The sequence below is a fragment of the Hyperolius riggenbachi genome, chromosome 2 (assembly GCF_040937935.1).
Source record: "Hyperolius riggenbachi isolate aHypRig1 chromosome 2, aHypRig1.pri, whole genome shotgun sequence".
Taxonomy (NCBI): Eukaryota; Metazoa; Chordata; class Amphibia; order Anura; family Hyperoliidae; genus Hyperolius; species Hyperolius riggenbachi.
Window position 1 is genome coordinate 147,544,352 of NC_090647.1, and position 9,733 is coordinate 147,554,084.

The window sequence follows — 9,733 nt, forward strand, 5'->3', positions numbered from 1 at the left end:
TTCCGGCGCCTTGAAGGTGAGGCTTCCCACGCGTGCTCATAGCCATTGGGCCTCAAACCCAAAACAATGCCTGCAGCACCTGGGGTTCACAGCCGGTCTCCCATGCAGCTACTAACCAGGCCTGAAGCCGCTTAGCTTCCGCGATCTGACGAGAGCGGGCGCTTTCGGCTTAGTGTGGCCGCAGGCAACCTCCAGGGCGCCGTTCCGGCGCCTTGAAGGTGAGGCTTCCCACGCGTGCTCATAGCCATTGGGCCTCAAACCCAAAACAATGCATGCAGCACCTGGGGTTCACAGCCGGTCTCCCATGCAGCTACTAACCAGGCCTGAAGCCGCTTAGCTTCCACGATCTGATGAGAACGGGCGCTTTCGGCTTAGTGTGGCCGCAGGCAACCTCCAAGGCGCCGTTCCGGCGCCTTGAAGGTGAGGCTTCCCACGCGTGCTCATAGCCATTGGGCCTCAAACCCAAAACAACGCCTGCAGCACCTGGGGTTCACAGCCGGTCTCCCATGCAGCTACTAATCAGGCCTGAAGCCGCTTAGCTTCCGCGATCTGACGAGAGCGGGCGCTTTCGGCTTAGTGTGGCCGCAGGCAACCTCCAGGGCGCCGTTCCGGCGCCTTGAAGGTGAGGCTTCCCACGCGTGCTCATAGCCATTGGGCCTCAAACCCAAAACAATGCCTGCAGCACCTGGGGTTCACAGCCGGTCTCCCATGCAGCTACTAACCAGGCCTGAAGCCGCTTAGCTTCCGCGATCTGACGAGAGCGGGCGCTTTCGGCTTAATGTGGCCGCAGGCAACCTCCAAGGCGCCGTTAAGGCGCCTTGAAGGTGAGGCTTCCCACGCGTGCTCATAGCCATTGGGCCTCAAACCCAAAACAACGTCTGCAGCACCTGGGGTTCACAGCCGGTCTCCCATGCAGCTACTAACCAGGCCTGAAGCCGCTTAGCTTCCGCGATCTGACGAGAGCGGGCGCTTTCGGCTTAGTGTGGCCGCAGGCAACCTCCAGGGCGCCGTTCCGGCGCCTTGAAGGTGAGACTTCCCACGCGTGCTCATAGCCATTGGGCCTCAAACCCAAAACAATGCCTGCAGCACCTGGGGTTCACAGCCGGTCTCCCATGCAGCTACTAACCAGGCCTGAAGCCGCTTAGCTTCCGCGATCTGACAAGAGCGGGCGCTTTCGGCGTAGTGTGGCCGCAGGCAACCTCCAAGGCGCCGTTACGGGGCCTGAATGTGAGGCTTCCCACGCGTGCTCATAGCCATTGGGCCTCAAACCCAAAACAACGCCTGCAGCACCTGGGGTTCACAGCCGGTCTCCCATGCAGCTACTAACCAGGCCTGAAGCCGCTTAGCTTCCGCGATCTGACGAGAGCGGGCGCTTTCGGCTTAGTGTGGCCGCAGGCAACCTCCAGGGCGCCGTTCCGGCGCCTTGAAGGTGAGGCTTCCCACGCGTGCTCATAGCCATTGGGCCTCAAACCCAAAACAATGCCTGCAGCACCTGGGGTTCACAGCCGGTCTCCCATGCAGCTACTAACCAGGCCTGAAGCCGCTTAGCTTCCGCGATCTGACGAGAGCGGGCGCTTTCGGCTTAGTGTGGCCGCAGGCGACCTCCAAGGCGCCGTTGCGGCGCCTTGAAGGTGAGGCTTCCCACGCGTGCTCATAGCCATTGGGCCTCAAACCCAAAACAACGCCTGCAGCACCTGGGGTTCACAGCCGGTCTCCCATGCAGCTACTAACCAGGCCTGAAGCCGCTTAGCTTCCGCGATCTGACGAGAGCGGGCGCTTTCGGCTTAGTGTGGCCGCAGGCAACCTCCAGGGCGCCGTTCCGGCACCTTGAAGGTGAGGCTTCCCACGCGTGCTCATAGCCATTGGGCCTCAAACCCAAAACAATGCCTGCAGCACCTGGGGTTCACAGCCGGTCTCCCATGCAGCTACTAACCAGGCCTGAAGCCGCTTAGCTTCCGCGATCTGACGAGAGCGGGCGCTTTCGGCTTAGTGTGGCCGCAGGCAACCTCCAAGGCGCCGTTCCGGCGCCTTGAAGGTGAGGCTTCCCACGCGTGCTCATAGCCATTGGGCCTCAAACCCAAAACAATGCCTGCAGCACCTGGGGTTCACAGCCGGTCTCCCATGCAGCTACTAACCAGGCCTGAAGCCGCTTAGCTTCCGCGATCTGACGAGAGCGGGCGCTTTCGGCTTAGTGTGGCCGCAGGCAACCTCCAAGGCGCTGTTCCGGCGCCTTGAAGGTGAGGCTTCCCACGCGTGCTCATAGCCATTGGGCCTCAAACCCAAAACAACGTCTGCAGCACCTGGGGTTCACAGCCGGTCTCCCATGCAGCTACTAACCAGGCCTGAAGCCGCTTAGCTTCCGCGATCTGACGAGAGCGGGCACTTTCGGCTTAGTGTGGCCGCAGGCAACCTCCAGGGCGCCGTTCCGGCGCCTTGAAGGTGAGGCTTCCCACGCGTGCTCATAGCCATTGGGCCTCAAACCCAAAACAATGCCTGCAGCAGCTGGGGTTCACAGCCGGTCTCCCATGCAGCTACTAACCAGGCCTGAAGCCGCTTAGCTTCCGCGATCTGACGAGAGCGGGCGCTTTCGGCGTAGTGTGGCCGCAGGCAACCTTCAAGGCGCCGTTCCGGCGCCTTGAAGGTGAGGCTTCCCACGCGTGCTCATAGCCATTGGGCCTCAAACCCAAAACAACGCCTGCAGCACCTGGGGTTCACAGCCGGTCTCCCATGCAGCTACTAACCAGGCCTGAAGCCGCTTAGCTTCCGCGATCTGACGAGAGCGGGCCCTTTCGGCTTAGTGTGGCCGCAGGCAACCTCCAGGGCGCCGTTCCGGCGCCTTGAAGGTGAGGCTTCCCACGCGTGCTCATAGCCATTGGGCCTCAAACCCAAAACAATGCCTGCAGCACCTGGGGTTCACAGCCGGTCTCCCATGCAGCTACTAACCAGGCCTGAAGCCGCTTAGCTTCCGCGATCTGACGAGAGCGGGCGCTTTCGGCTTAGTGTGGCCGCAGGCAACCTCCAAGGCGCCGTTCCGGCGCCTTGAAGGTGAGGCTTCCCACGCGTGCTCATAGCCATTGGGCCTCAAACCCAAAACAACGCCTGCAGCACCTGGGGTTCACAGCCGGTCTCCCATGCAGCTACTAACCAGGCCTGAAGCCGCTTAGCTTCCGCGATCTGACGCTTTCGGCTTAGTGTGGCCGCAGGCAACCTCCAGGGCGCCGTTCCGGCGCCTTGAAGGTGAGGCTTCCCACGCGTGCTCATAGCCATTGGGCCTCAAACCCAAAACAATGCTTGCAGCACCTGGGGTTCACAGCCGGTCTCCCATGCAGCTACTAACCAGGCCTGAAGCCGCTTAGCTTCCGCGATCTGATGAGAGCGGGCGCTTTCGGCTTAGTGTGGCCGCAGGCAACCTCCAAAGCGCCGTTCCGGCGCCTTGAAGGTGAGGCTTCCCACGCGTGCTCATAGCCATTGGGCCTCAAACCCAAAACAACGCCTGCAGCACCTGGGGTTCACAGCCGGTCTCCCATGCAGCTACTAACCAGGCCTGAAGCCGCTTAGCTTCCGCGATCTGACGAGAGCGGGCGCTTTCGGCTTAGTGTGGCCGCAGGCAACCTCCAGGGCGCCGTTCCGGCGCCTTGAAGGTGAGGCTTCCCACGCGTGCTCATAGCCATTGGGCCTCAAACCCAAAACAATGCCTGCAGCACCTGGGGTTCACAGCCAGTCTCCCATGCAGCTACTAACCAGGCCTGAAGCCGCTTAGCTTCCGCGATCTGACGAGAGCGGGCGCTTTCGGCTTAGTGTGGCCGCAGGCAACCTCCAAGGCGCCGTTCCGGCGCCTTGAAGGTGAGGCTTCCCACGCGTGCTCATAGCCATTGGGCCTCAAATCCAAAACAACGCCTGCAGCACCTGGGGTTCACAGCCGGTCTCCCATGCAGCTACTAACCAGGCCTGAAGCCGCTTAGCTTCCGCGATCTGACGAGAGCGGGCGCTTTCGGCTTAGTGTGGCCGCAGGCAACCTCCAGGGCGCCGTTCCGGCGCCTTGAAGGTGAGGCTTCCCACGCGTGCTCATAGCCATTGGGCCTCAAACCCAAAACAATGCCTGCAGCACCTGGGGTTCACAGCCGGTCTCCCATGCAGCTACTAACCAGGCCTGAAGCCGCTTAGCTTCCGCGATCTGACGAGAGCGGGCGCTTTCGGCTTAGTGTGGCCGCAGGCAACCTCCAAGGCGCCGTTCCGGCGCCTTGAAGGTGAGGCTTCCCACGCGTGCTCATAGCCATTGGGCCTCAAACCCAAAACAACGCCTGCAGCACCTGGGGTTCACAGCCGGTCTCCCATGCAGCTACTAACCAGGCCTGAAGCCGCTTAGCTTCCGCGATCTGACGAGAGCGGGCGCTTTCGGCTTAGTGTGGCCGCAGGCAACCTCCAGGGCGCCGTTGCGGCGCCTTGAAGGTGAGGCTTCCCACGCGTGCTCATAGCCATTGGGCCTCAAACCCAAAACAATGCCTGCAGCACCTGGGGTTCACAGCCGGTCTCCCATGCAGCTACTAACCAGGCCTGAAGCCGCTTAGCTTCCGCGATCTGACGAGAGCGGGCGCTTTCGGCTTAGTGTGGCCGCAGGCAACCTCCAAGGCGCCGTTCCGGCGCCTTGAAGGTGAGGCTTCCCACGCGTGCTCATAGCCATTGGGCCTCAAACCCAAAACAACGCCTGCAGCACCTGGGGTTCACAGCCGGTCTCCCATGCAGCTACTAACCAGGCCTGAAGCCGCTTAGCTTCCGCGATCTGACGAGAGCGGGCGCTTTCGGCTTAGTGTGGCCGCAGGCAACCTCCAAGGCGCCGTTCCGGCGCCTTGAAGGTGAGGCTTCCCACGCGTGCTCATAGCCATTGGGCCTCAAACCCAAAACAACGCCTGCAGCACCTGGGGTTCACAGCCGGTCTCCCATGCAGCTACTAACCAGGCCTGAAGCCGCTTAGCTTCCGCGATCTGACGAGAGCGGGCGCTTTCGGCTTAGTGTGGCCGCAGGCAACCTCCAGGGCGCCGTTCCGGCGCCTTGAAGGTGAGGCTTCCCACGCGTGCTCATAGCCATTGGGCCTCAAACCCAAAACAACGCCTGCAGCACCTGGGGTTCACAGCCGGTCTCCCATGCAGCTACTAACCAGGCCTGAAGCCGCTTAGCTTCCGCGATCTGACGAGAGCGGGCGCTTTCAGCTTAGTGTGGCCGCAGGCAACCTCCAGGGCGCCGTTCCGGCGCCTTGAAGGTGAGGCTTCCCACGCGTGCTCATAGCCATTGGGCCTCAAACCCAAAACAATGCCTGCAGCACCTGGGGTTCACAGCCGGTCTCCCATGCAGCTACTAACCAGGCCTGAAGCCGCTTAGCTTCCGCGATCTGACGAGAGCGGGCGCTTTCGGCTTAGTGTGGCCGCAGGCAACCTCCAGGGCGCCGTTCCGGCGCCTTGAAGGTGAGGCTTCCCACGCGTGCTCATAGCCATTGGGCCTCAAACCCAAAACAACGCCTGCAGCACCTGGGGTTCACAGCCGGTCTCCCATGCAGCTACTAACCAGGCCTGAAGCCGCTTAGCTTCCGCGATCTGACGAGAGCGGGCGCTTTCGGCTTAGTGTGGCCGCAGGCAACCTCCAGGGCGCCGTTCCGGCGCCTTGAAGGTGAGGCTTCCCACGCGTGCTCATAGCCATTGGGGCTCAAACCCAAAACAATGCCTGCAGCACCTGGGGTTCACAGCCGGTCTCCCATGCAGCTACTAACCAGGCCTGAAGCCGCTTAGCTTCCGCGATCTGACGAGAGCGGGCGCTTTCGGCTTAGTGTGGCCGCAGGCAACCTCCAAGGCGCCGTTCCGGCGCCTTGAAGGTGAGGCTTCCCACGCGTGCTCATAGCCATTGGGCCTCAAACCCAAAACAACGCCTGCAGCACCTGGGGTTCACAGCCGGTCTCCCATGCAGCTACTAACCAGGCCTGAAGCCGCTTAGCTTCCGCGATCTGACGAGAGCGGGCGCTTTCGGCTTAGTGTGGCCGCAGGCAACCTCCAGGGCGCCGTTCCGGCGCCTTGAAGGTGAGGCTTCCCACGCGTGCTCATAGCCATTGGGCCTCAAACCCAAAACAATGCCTGCAGCACCTGGGGTTCACAGCCGGTCTCCCATGCAGCTACTAACCAGGCCTGAAGCCGCTTAGCTTCCGCGATCTGACGAGAGCGGGCGCTTTCGGCTTAGTGTGGCCGCAGGCAACCTCCAAGGCGCCGTTCCGGCGCCTTGAAGGTGAGGCTTCCCACGCGTGCTCATAGCCATTGGGCCTCAAACCCAAAACAACGCCTGCAGCACCTGGGGTTCACAGCCGGTCTCCCATGCAGCTACTAACCAGGCCTGAAGCCGCTTAGCTTCCGCGATCTGATGAGAGCGGGCGCTTTCGGCTTAGTGTGGCCGCAGGCAACCTCCAGGGCGCCGTTCCGGCGCCTTGAAGGTGAGGCTTCCCACGCGTGCTCATAGCCATTGGGCCTCAAACCCAAAACAATGCCTGCAGCACCTGGGGTTCACAGCCGGTCTCCCATGCAGCTACTAACCAGGCCTGAAGCCGCTTAGCTTCCGCGATCTGACGAGAGCGGGCGCTTTCGGCTTAGTGTGGCCGCAGGCAACCTCCAAGACGCCGTTCCGGCGCCTTGAAGGTGAGGCTTCCCACGCGTGCTCATAGCCATTGGGCCTCAAACCCAAAACAACGCCTGCAGCACCTGGGGTTCACAGCCGGTCTCCCATGCAGCTACTAACCAGGCCTGAAGCCGCTTAGCTTCCGCGATCTGACGAGAGCGGGCGCTTTCGGCTTAGTGTGGCCGCAGGCAACCTCCAGGGCGCCGTTCCGGCGCCTTGAAGGTGAGGCTTCCCACGCGTGCTCATAGCCATTGGGCCTCAAACCCAAAACAATGCCTGCAGCACCTGGGGTTCACAGCCGGTCTCCCATGCAGCTACTAACCAGGCCTGAAGCCGCTTAGCTTCCGCGATCTGACGAGAGCGGGCGCTTTCGGCTTAGTGTGGCCGCAGGCAACCTCCAAGGCGCCGTTCCGGCGCCTTGAAGGTGAGGCTTCCCACGCGTGCTCATAGCCATTGGGCCTCAAACCCAAAACAACGCCTGCAGCACCTGGGGTTCACAGCCGGTCTCCCATGCAGCTACTAACCAGGCCTGAAGCCGCTTAGCTTCCGCGATCTGACGAGAGCGGGCGCTTTCGGCTTAGTGTGGCCGCAGGCAACCTCCAGGGCGCCGTTCCGGCGCCTTGAAGGTGAGGCTTCCCACGCGTGCTCATAGCCATTGGGCCTCAAACCCAAAACAATGCCTGCAGCACCTGGGGTTCACAGCCGGTCTCCCATGCAGCTACTAACCAGGCCTGAAGCCGCTTAGCTTCCGCGATCTGACGAGAGCGGGCGCTTTCGGCTTAGTGTGGCCGCAGGCAACCTCCAAGGCGCCGTTCCGGCGCCTTGAAGGTGAGGCTTCCCACGCGTGCTCATAGCCATTGGGCCTCAAACCCAAAACAACGCCTGCAGCACCTGGGGTTCACAGCCGGTCTCCCATGCAGCTACTAACCAGGCCTGAAGCCGCTTAGCTTCCGCGATCTGACGAGAGCGGGCGCTTTCGGCTTAGTGTGGCCGCAGGCAACCTCCAGGGCGCCGTTCCGGCGCCTTGAAGGTGAGGCTTCCCACGCGTGCTCATAGCCATTGGGCCTCAAACCCAAAACAATGCCTGCAGCACCTGGGGTTCACAGCCGGTCTCCCATGCAGCTACTAACCAGGCCTGAAGCCGCTTAGCTTCCGCGATCTGACGAGAGCGGGCGCTTTCGGCTTAGTGTGGCCGCAGGCAACCTCCAAGGCGCCGTTCCGGCGCCTTGAAGGTGAGGCTTCCCACGCGTGCTCATAGCCATTGGGCCTCAAACCCAAAACAACGCCTGCAGCACCTGGGGTTCACAGCCGGTCTCCCATGCAGCTACTAACCAGGCCTGAAGCCGCTTAGCTTCCGCGATCTGACGAGAGCGGGCGCTTTCGGCTTAGTGTGGCCGCAGGCAACCTCCAGGGCGCCGTTCCGGCGCCTTGAAGGTGAGGCTTCCCACGCGTGCTCATAGCCATTGGGCCTCAAACCCAAAACAATGCCTGCAGCACCTGGGGTTCACAGCCGGTCTCCCATGCAGCTACTAACCAGGCCTGAAGCCGCTTAGCTTCCGCGATCTGACGAGAGCGGGCGCTTTCGGCTTAGTGTGGCCGCAGGCAACCTCCAAGGCGCCGTTCCGGCGCCTTGAAGGTGAGGCTTCCCACGCGTGCTCATAGCCATTGGGCCTCAAACCCAAAACAACGCCTGCAGCACCTGGGGTTCACAGCCGGTCTCCCATGCAGCTACTAACCAGGCCTGAAGCCGCTTAGCTTCCGCGATCTGACGAGAGCGGGCGCTTTCGGCTTAGTGTGGCCGCAGGCAACCTCTAGGGCGCCGGTCCGGCGCCTTGAAGGTGAGGCTTCCCACGCGTGCTCATAGCCATTGGGCCTCAAACCCAAAACAATGCCTGCAGCACCTGGGGTTCACAGCCGGTCTCCCATGCAGCTACTAACCAGGCCTGAAGCCGCTTAGCTTCCGCGATCTGACGAGAGCGGGCGCTTTCGGCTTAGTGTGGCCGCAGGCAACCTCCAAGGCGCCTTGAAGGTGAGGCTTCCCACGCGTGCTCATAGCCATTGGGCCTCAAACCCAAAACAACGCCTGCAGCACCTGGGGTTCACAGCCGGTCTCCCATGCAGCTACTAACCAGGCCTGAAGCCGCTTAGCTTCCGCGATCTGACGAGAGCGGGCGCTTTCGGCTTAGTGTGGCCGCAGGCAACCTCCAGGGCGCCGTTCCGGCGCCTTGAAGGTGAGGCTTCCCACGCGTGCTCATAGCCATTGAGCCTCAAACCCAAAACAATGCCTGCAGCACCTGGGGTTCACAGCCGGTCTCCCATGCAGCTACTAACCAGGCCTGAAGCCGCTTAGCTTCCGCAATCTGACGAGAGCGGGCGCTTTCGGCTTAGTGTGGCCGCAGGCAACCTCCAAGGCGCCGTTCCGGCGCCTTGAAGGTGAGGCTTCCCACGCGTGCTCATAGCCATTGGGCCTCAAACCCAAAACAACGCCTGCAGCACCTGGGGTTCACAGCCGGTCTCCCATGCAGCTACTAACCAGGCCTGAAGCCGCTTAGCTTCCGCGATCTGACGAGAGCGGGCGCTTTCGGCTTAGTGTGGCCGCAGGCAACCTCCAAGGCGCCGTTCCGGCGCCTTGAAGGTGAGGCTTCCCACGCGTGCTCATAGCCATTGGGCCTCAAACCCAAAACAACGCCTGCAGCACCTGGGGTTCACAGCCGGTCTCCCATGCAGCTACTAACCAGGCCTGAAGCCGCTTAGCTTCCGCAATCTGACGAGAGCGGGCGCTTTCGGCTTAGTGTGGCCGCAGGCAACCTCCAGGGCGCCGTTCCGGCGCCTTAAAGGTGAGGCTTCCCACGCGTGCTCATAGCCATTGGGCCTCAAACCCAAAACAATGCCTGCAGCACCTGGGGTTCACAGCCGGTCTCCCATGCAGCTACTAACCAGGCCTGAAGCCGCTTAGCTTCCGCGATCTGACGAGAGCGGGCGCTTTCGGCTTAGTGTGGCCACAGGCAACATCCAAGGCGCCGTTCCGGCGCCTTGAAGGTGAGGCTTCCCACGCGTGCTCATAGCCATTGGGCCTCAAACC

At 62.0% G+C, this 9,733-nt stretch overlaps 35 non-coding genes and 12 pseudogenes across 35 annotated transcripts; all 47 read right to left on the minus strand.

Moving 5' to 3' along the window:
- Positions 1-67: 67 nt before the first annotated feature.
- LOC137559124 (5S ribosomal RNA) lies at positions 68-186 on the minus strand. Its single transcript, XR_011029760.1, has one exon. It is a non-coding gene; the product is annotated as a 5S ribosomal RNA (ribosomal RNA).
- An 83-nt stretch (positions 187-269) lies between these two features.
- LOC137548781 (5S ribosomal RNA) lies at positions 270-388 on the minus strand (annotated as a pseudogene).
- Positions 389-471: 83 nt separating this feature from the next.
- On the minus strand, positions 472-590 carry LOC137556702 (5S ribosomal RNA). The gene has a single exon (XR_011029341.1). It is a non-coding gene; the product is annotated as a 5S ribosomal RNA (ribosomal RNA).
- An 83-nt stretch (positions 591-673) lies between these two features.
- LOC137557533 (5S ribosomal RNA) lies at positions 674-792 on the minus strand (annotated as a pseudogene).
- Positions 793-875: 83 nt separating this feature from the next.
- Positions 876-994, minus strand: LOC137558463 (5S ribosomal RNA; annotated as a pseudogene).
- An 83-nt stretch (positions 995-1,077) lies between these two features.
- LOC137549716 (5S ribosomal RNA) lies at positions 1,078-1,196 on the minus strand (annotated as a pseudogene).
- Positions 1,197-1,278: 82 nt separating this feature from the next.
- On the minus strand, positions 1,279-1,397 carry LOC137555202 (5S ribosomal RNA). Its single transcript, XR_011027898.1, has one exon. It is a non-coding gene; the product is annotated as a 5S ribosomal RNA (ribosomal RNA).
- Positions 1,398-1,480: 83 nt separating this feature from the next.
- Positions 1,481-1,599, minus strand: LOC137559135 (5S ribosomal RNA). Its single transcript, XR_011029761.1, has one exon. It is a non-coding gene; the product is annotated as a 5S ribosomal RNA (ribosomal RNA).
- An 83-nt stretch (positions 1,600-1,682) lies between these two features.
- Positions 1,683-1,801, minus strand: LOC137555203 (5S ribosomal RNA). The gene has a single exon (XR_011027899.1). It is a non-coding gene; the product is annotated as a 5S ribosomal RNA (ribosomal RNA).
- Positions 1,802-1,884: 83 nt separating this feature from the next.
- LOC137559148 (5S ribosomal RNA) lies at positions 1,885-2,003 on the minus strand. The gene has a single exon (XR_011029763.1). It is a non-coding gene; the product is annotated as a 5S ribosomal RNA (ribosomal RNA).
- Positions 2,004-2,086: 83 nt separating this feature from the next.
- Positions 2,087-2,205, minus strand: LOC137559159 (5S ribosomal RNA). Its single transcript, XR_011029764.1, has one exon. It is a non-coding gene; the product is annotated as a 5S ribosomal RNA (ribosomal RNA).
- Positions 2,206-2,288: 83 nt separating this feature from the next.
- Positions 2,289-2,407, minus strand: LOC137548042 (5S ribosomal RNA; annotated as a pseudogene).
- An 83-nt stretch (positions 2,408-2,490) lies between these two features.
- Positions 2,491-2,609, minus strand: LOC137551478 (5S ribosomal RNA; annotated as a pseudogene).
- An 83-nt stretch (positions 2,610-2,692) lies between these two features.
- On the minus strand, positions 2,693-2,811 carry LOC137548105 (5S ribosomal RNA; annotated as a pseudogene).
- An 83-nt stretch (positions 2,812-2,894) lies between these two features.
- Positions 2,895-3,013, minus strand: LOC137559171 (5S ribosomal RNA). The gene has a single exon (XR_011029766.1). It is a non-coding gene; the product is annotated as a 5S ribosomal RNA (ribosomal RNA).
- Positions 3,014-3,288: 275 nt separating this feature from the next.
- On the minus strand, positions 3,289-3,407 carry LOC137556907 (5S ribosomal RNA; annotated as a pseudogene).
- An 83-nt stretch (positions 3,408-3,490) lies between these two features.
- LOC137555204 (5S ribosomal RNA) lies at positions 3,491-3,609 on the minus strand. Its single transcript, XR_011027900.1, has one exon. It is a non-coding gene; the product is annotated as a 5S ribosomal RNA (ribosomal RNA).
- Positions 3,610-3,692: 83 nt separating this feature from the next.
- On the minus strand, positions 3,693-3,811 carry LOC137557678 (5S ribosomal RNA; annotated as a pseudogene).
- An 83-nt stretch (positions 3,812-3,894) lies between these two features.
- Positions 3,895-4,013, minus strand: LOC137555205 (5S ribosomal RNA). Its single transcript, XR_011027901.1, has one exon. It is a non-coding gene; the product is annotated as a 5S ribosomal RNA (ribosomal RNA).
- An 83-nt stretch (positions 4,014-4,096) lies between these two features.
- On the minus strand, positions 4,097-4,215 carry LOC137559183 (5S ribosomal RNA). Its single transcript, XR_011029768.1, has one exon. It is a non-coding gene; the product is annotated as a 5S ribosomal RNA (ribosomal RNA).
- Positions 4,216-4,298: 83 nt separating this feature from the next.
- LOC137555206 (5S ribosomal RNA) lies at positions 4,299-4,417 on the minus strand. The gene has a single exon (XR_011027902.1). It is a non-coding gene; the product is annotated as a 5S ribosomal RNA (ribosomal RNA).
- Positions 4,418-4,500: 83 nt separating this feature from the next.
- LOC137559196 (5S ribosomal RNA) lies at positions 4,501-4,619 on the minus strand. Its single transcript, XR_011029770.1, has one exon. It is a non-coding gene; the product is annotated as a 5S ribosomal RNA (ribosomal RNA).
- An 83-nt stretch (positions 4,620-4,702) lies between these two features.
- Positions 4,703-4,821, minus strand: LOC137555207 (5S ribosomal RNA). The gene has a single exon (XR_011027903.1). It is a non-coding gene; the product is annotated as a 5S ribosomal RNA (ribosomal RNA).
- Positions 4,822-4,904: 83 nt separating this feature from the next.
- LOC137555208 (5S ribosomal RNA) lies at positions 4,905-5,023 on the minus strand. The gene has a single exon (XR_011027904.1). It is a non-coding gene; the product is annotated as a 5S ribosomal RNA (ribosomal RNA).
- An 83-nt stretch (positions 5,024-5,106) lies between these two features.
- On the minus strand, positions 5,107-5,225 carry LOC137557121 (5S ribosomal RNA; annotated as a pseudogene).
- Positions 5,226-5,308: 83 nt separating this feature from the next.
- On the minus strand, positions 5,309-5,427 carry LOC137559208 (5S ribosomal RNA). Its single transcript, XR_011029771.1, has one exon. It is a non-coding gene; the product is annotated as a 5S ribosomal RNA (ribosomal RNA).
- An 83-nt stretch (positions 5,428-5,510) lies between these two features.
- Positions 5,511-5,629, minus strand: LOC137555209 (5S ribosomal RNA). Its single transcript, XR_011027905.1, has one exon. It is a non-coding gene; the product is annotated as a 5S ribosomal RNA (ribosomal RNA).
- An 83-nt stretch (positions 5,630-5,712) lies between these two features.
- LOC137559219 (5S ribosomal RNA) lies at positions 5,713-5,831 on the minus strand. Its single transcript, XR_011029772.1, has one exon. It is a non-coding gene; the product is annotated as a 5S ribosomal RNA (ribosomal RNA).
- An 83-nt stretch (positions 5,832-5,914) lies between these two features.
- LOC137555210 (5S ribosomal RNA) lies at positions 5,915-6,033 on the minus strand. The gene has a single exon (XR_011027906.1). It is a non-coding gene; the product is annotated as a 5S ribosomal RNA (ribosomal RNA).
- Positions 6,034-6,116: 83 nt separating this feature from the next.
- Positions 6,117-6,235, minus strand: LOC137559230 (5S ribosomal RNA). The gene has a single exon (XR_011029773.1). It is a non-coding gene; the product is annotated as a 5S ribosomal RNA (ribosomal RNA).
- An 83-nt stretch (positions 6,236-6,318) lies between these two features.
- LOC137554469 (5S ribosomal RNA) lies at positions 6,319-6,437 on the minus strand. The gene has a single exon (XR_011027364.1). It is a non-coding gene; the product is annotated as a 5S ribosomal RNA (ribosomal RNA).
- Positions 6,438-6,520: 83 nt separating this feature from the next.
- On the minus strand, positions 6,521-6,639 carry LOC137559241 (5S ribosomal RNA). Its single transcript, XR_011029774.1, has one exon. It is a non-coding gene; the product is annotated as a 5S ribosomal RNA (ribosomal RNA).
- Positions 6,640-6,722: 83 nt separating this feature from the next.
- LOC137555211 (5S ribosomal RNA) lies at positions 6,723-6,841 on the minus strand. The gene has a single exon (XR_011027907.1). It is a non-coding gene; the product is annotated as a 5S ribosomal RNA (ribosomal RNA).
- An 83-nt stretch (positions 6,842-6,924) lies between these two features.
- LOC137559252 (5S ribosomal RNA) lies at positions 6,925-7,043 on the minus strand. Its single transcript, XR_011029776.1, has one exon. It is a non-coding gene; the product is annotated as a 5S ribosomal RNA (ribosomal RNA).
- Positions 7,044-7,126: 83 nt separating this feature from the next.
- Positions 7,127-7,245, minus strand: LOC137555213 (5S ribosomal RNA). Its single transcript, XR_011027909.1, has one exon. It is a non-coding gene; the product is annotated as a 5S ribosomal RNA (ribosomal RNA).
- Positions 7,246-7,328: 83 nt separating this feature from the next.
- LOC137559264 (5S ribosomal RNA) lies at positions 7,329-7,447 on the minus strand. The gene has a single exon (XR_011029778.1). It is a non-coding gene; the product is annotated as a 5S ribosomal RNA (ribosomal RNA).
- An 83-nt stretch (positions 7,448-7,530) lies between these two features.
- On the minus strand, positions 7,531-7,649 carry LOC137555214 (5S ribosomal RNA). Its single transcript, XR_011027910.1, has one exon. It is a non-coding gene; the product is annotated as a 5S ribosomal RNA (ribosomal RNA).
- An 83-nt stretch (positions 7,650-7,732) lies between these two features.
- LOC137559276 (5S ribosomal RNA) lies at positions 7,733-7,851 on the minus strand. The gene has a single exon (XR_011029779.1). It is a non-coding gene; the product is annotated as a 5S ribosomal RNA (ribosomal RNA).
- Positions 7,852-7,934: 83 nt separating this feature from the next.
- On the minus strand, positions 7,935-8,053 carry LOC137555215 (5S ribosomal RNA). The gene has a single exon (XR_011027911.1). It is a non-coding gene; the product is annotated as a 5S ribosomal RNA (ribosomal RNA).
- An 83-nt stretch (positions 8,054-8,136) lies between these two features.
- LOC137559287 (5S ribosomal RNA) lies at positions 8,137-8,255 on the minus strand. Its single transcript, XR_011029780.1, has one exon. It is a non-coding gene; the product is annotated as a 5S ribosomal RNA (ribosomal RNA).
- Positions 8,256-8,338: 83 nt separating this feature from the next.
- LOC137555216 (5S ribosomal RNA) lies at positions 8,339-8,457 on the minus strand. The gene has a single exon (XR_011027912.1). It is a non-coding gene; the product is annotated as a 5S ribosomal RNA (ribosomal RNA).
- An 83-nt stretch (positions 8,458-8,540) lies between these two features.
- On the minus strand, positions 8,541-8,659 carry LOC137559299 (5S ribosomal RNA). Its single transcript, XR_011029781.1, has one exon. It is a non-coding gene; the product is annotated as a 5S ribosomal RNA (ribosomal RNA).
- A 72-nt stretch (positions 8,660-8,731) lies between these two features.
- On the minus strand, positions 8,732-8,850 carry LOC137555217 (5S ribosomal RNA). Its single transcript, XR_011027913.1, has one exon. It is a non-coding gene; the product is annotated as a 5S ribosomal RNA (ribosomal RNA).
- Positions 8,851-8,933: 83 nt separating this feature from the next.
- On the minus strand, positions 8,934-9,052 carry LOC137558127 (5S ribosomal RNA; annotated as a pseudogene).
- Positions 9,053-9,135: 83 nt separating this feature from the next.
- LOC137555218 (5S ribosomal RNA) lies at positions 9,136-9,254 on the minus strand. The gene has a single exon (XR_011027914.1). It is a non-coding gene; the product is annotated as a 5S ribosomal RNA (ribosomal RNA).
- An 83-nt stretch (positions 9,255-9,337) lies between these two features.
- Positions 9,338-9,456, minus strand: LOC137558828 (5S ribosomal RNA; annotated as a pseudogene).
- An 83-nt stretch (positions 9,457-9,539) lies between these two features.
- On the minus strand, positions 9,540-9,658 carry LOC137556684 (5S ribosomal RNA). The gene has a single exon (XR_011029324.1). It is a non-coding gene; the product is annotated as a 5S ribosomal RNA (ribosomal RNA).
- Positions 9,659-9,733: the final 75 nt, after the last annotated feature.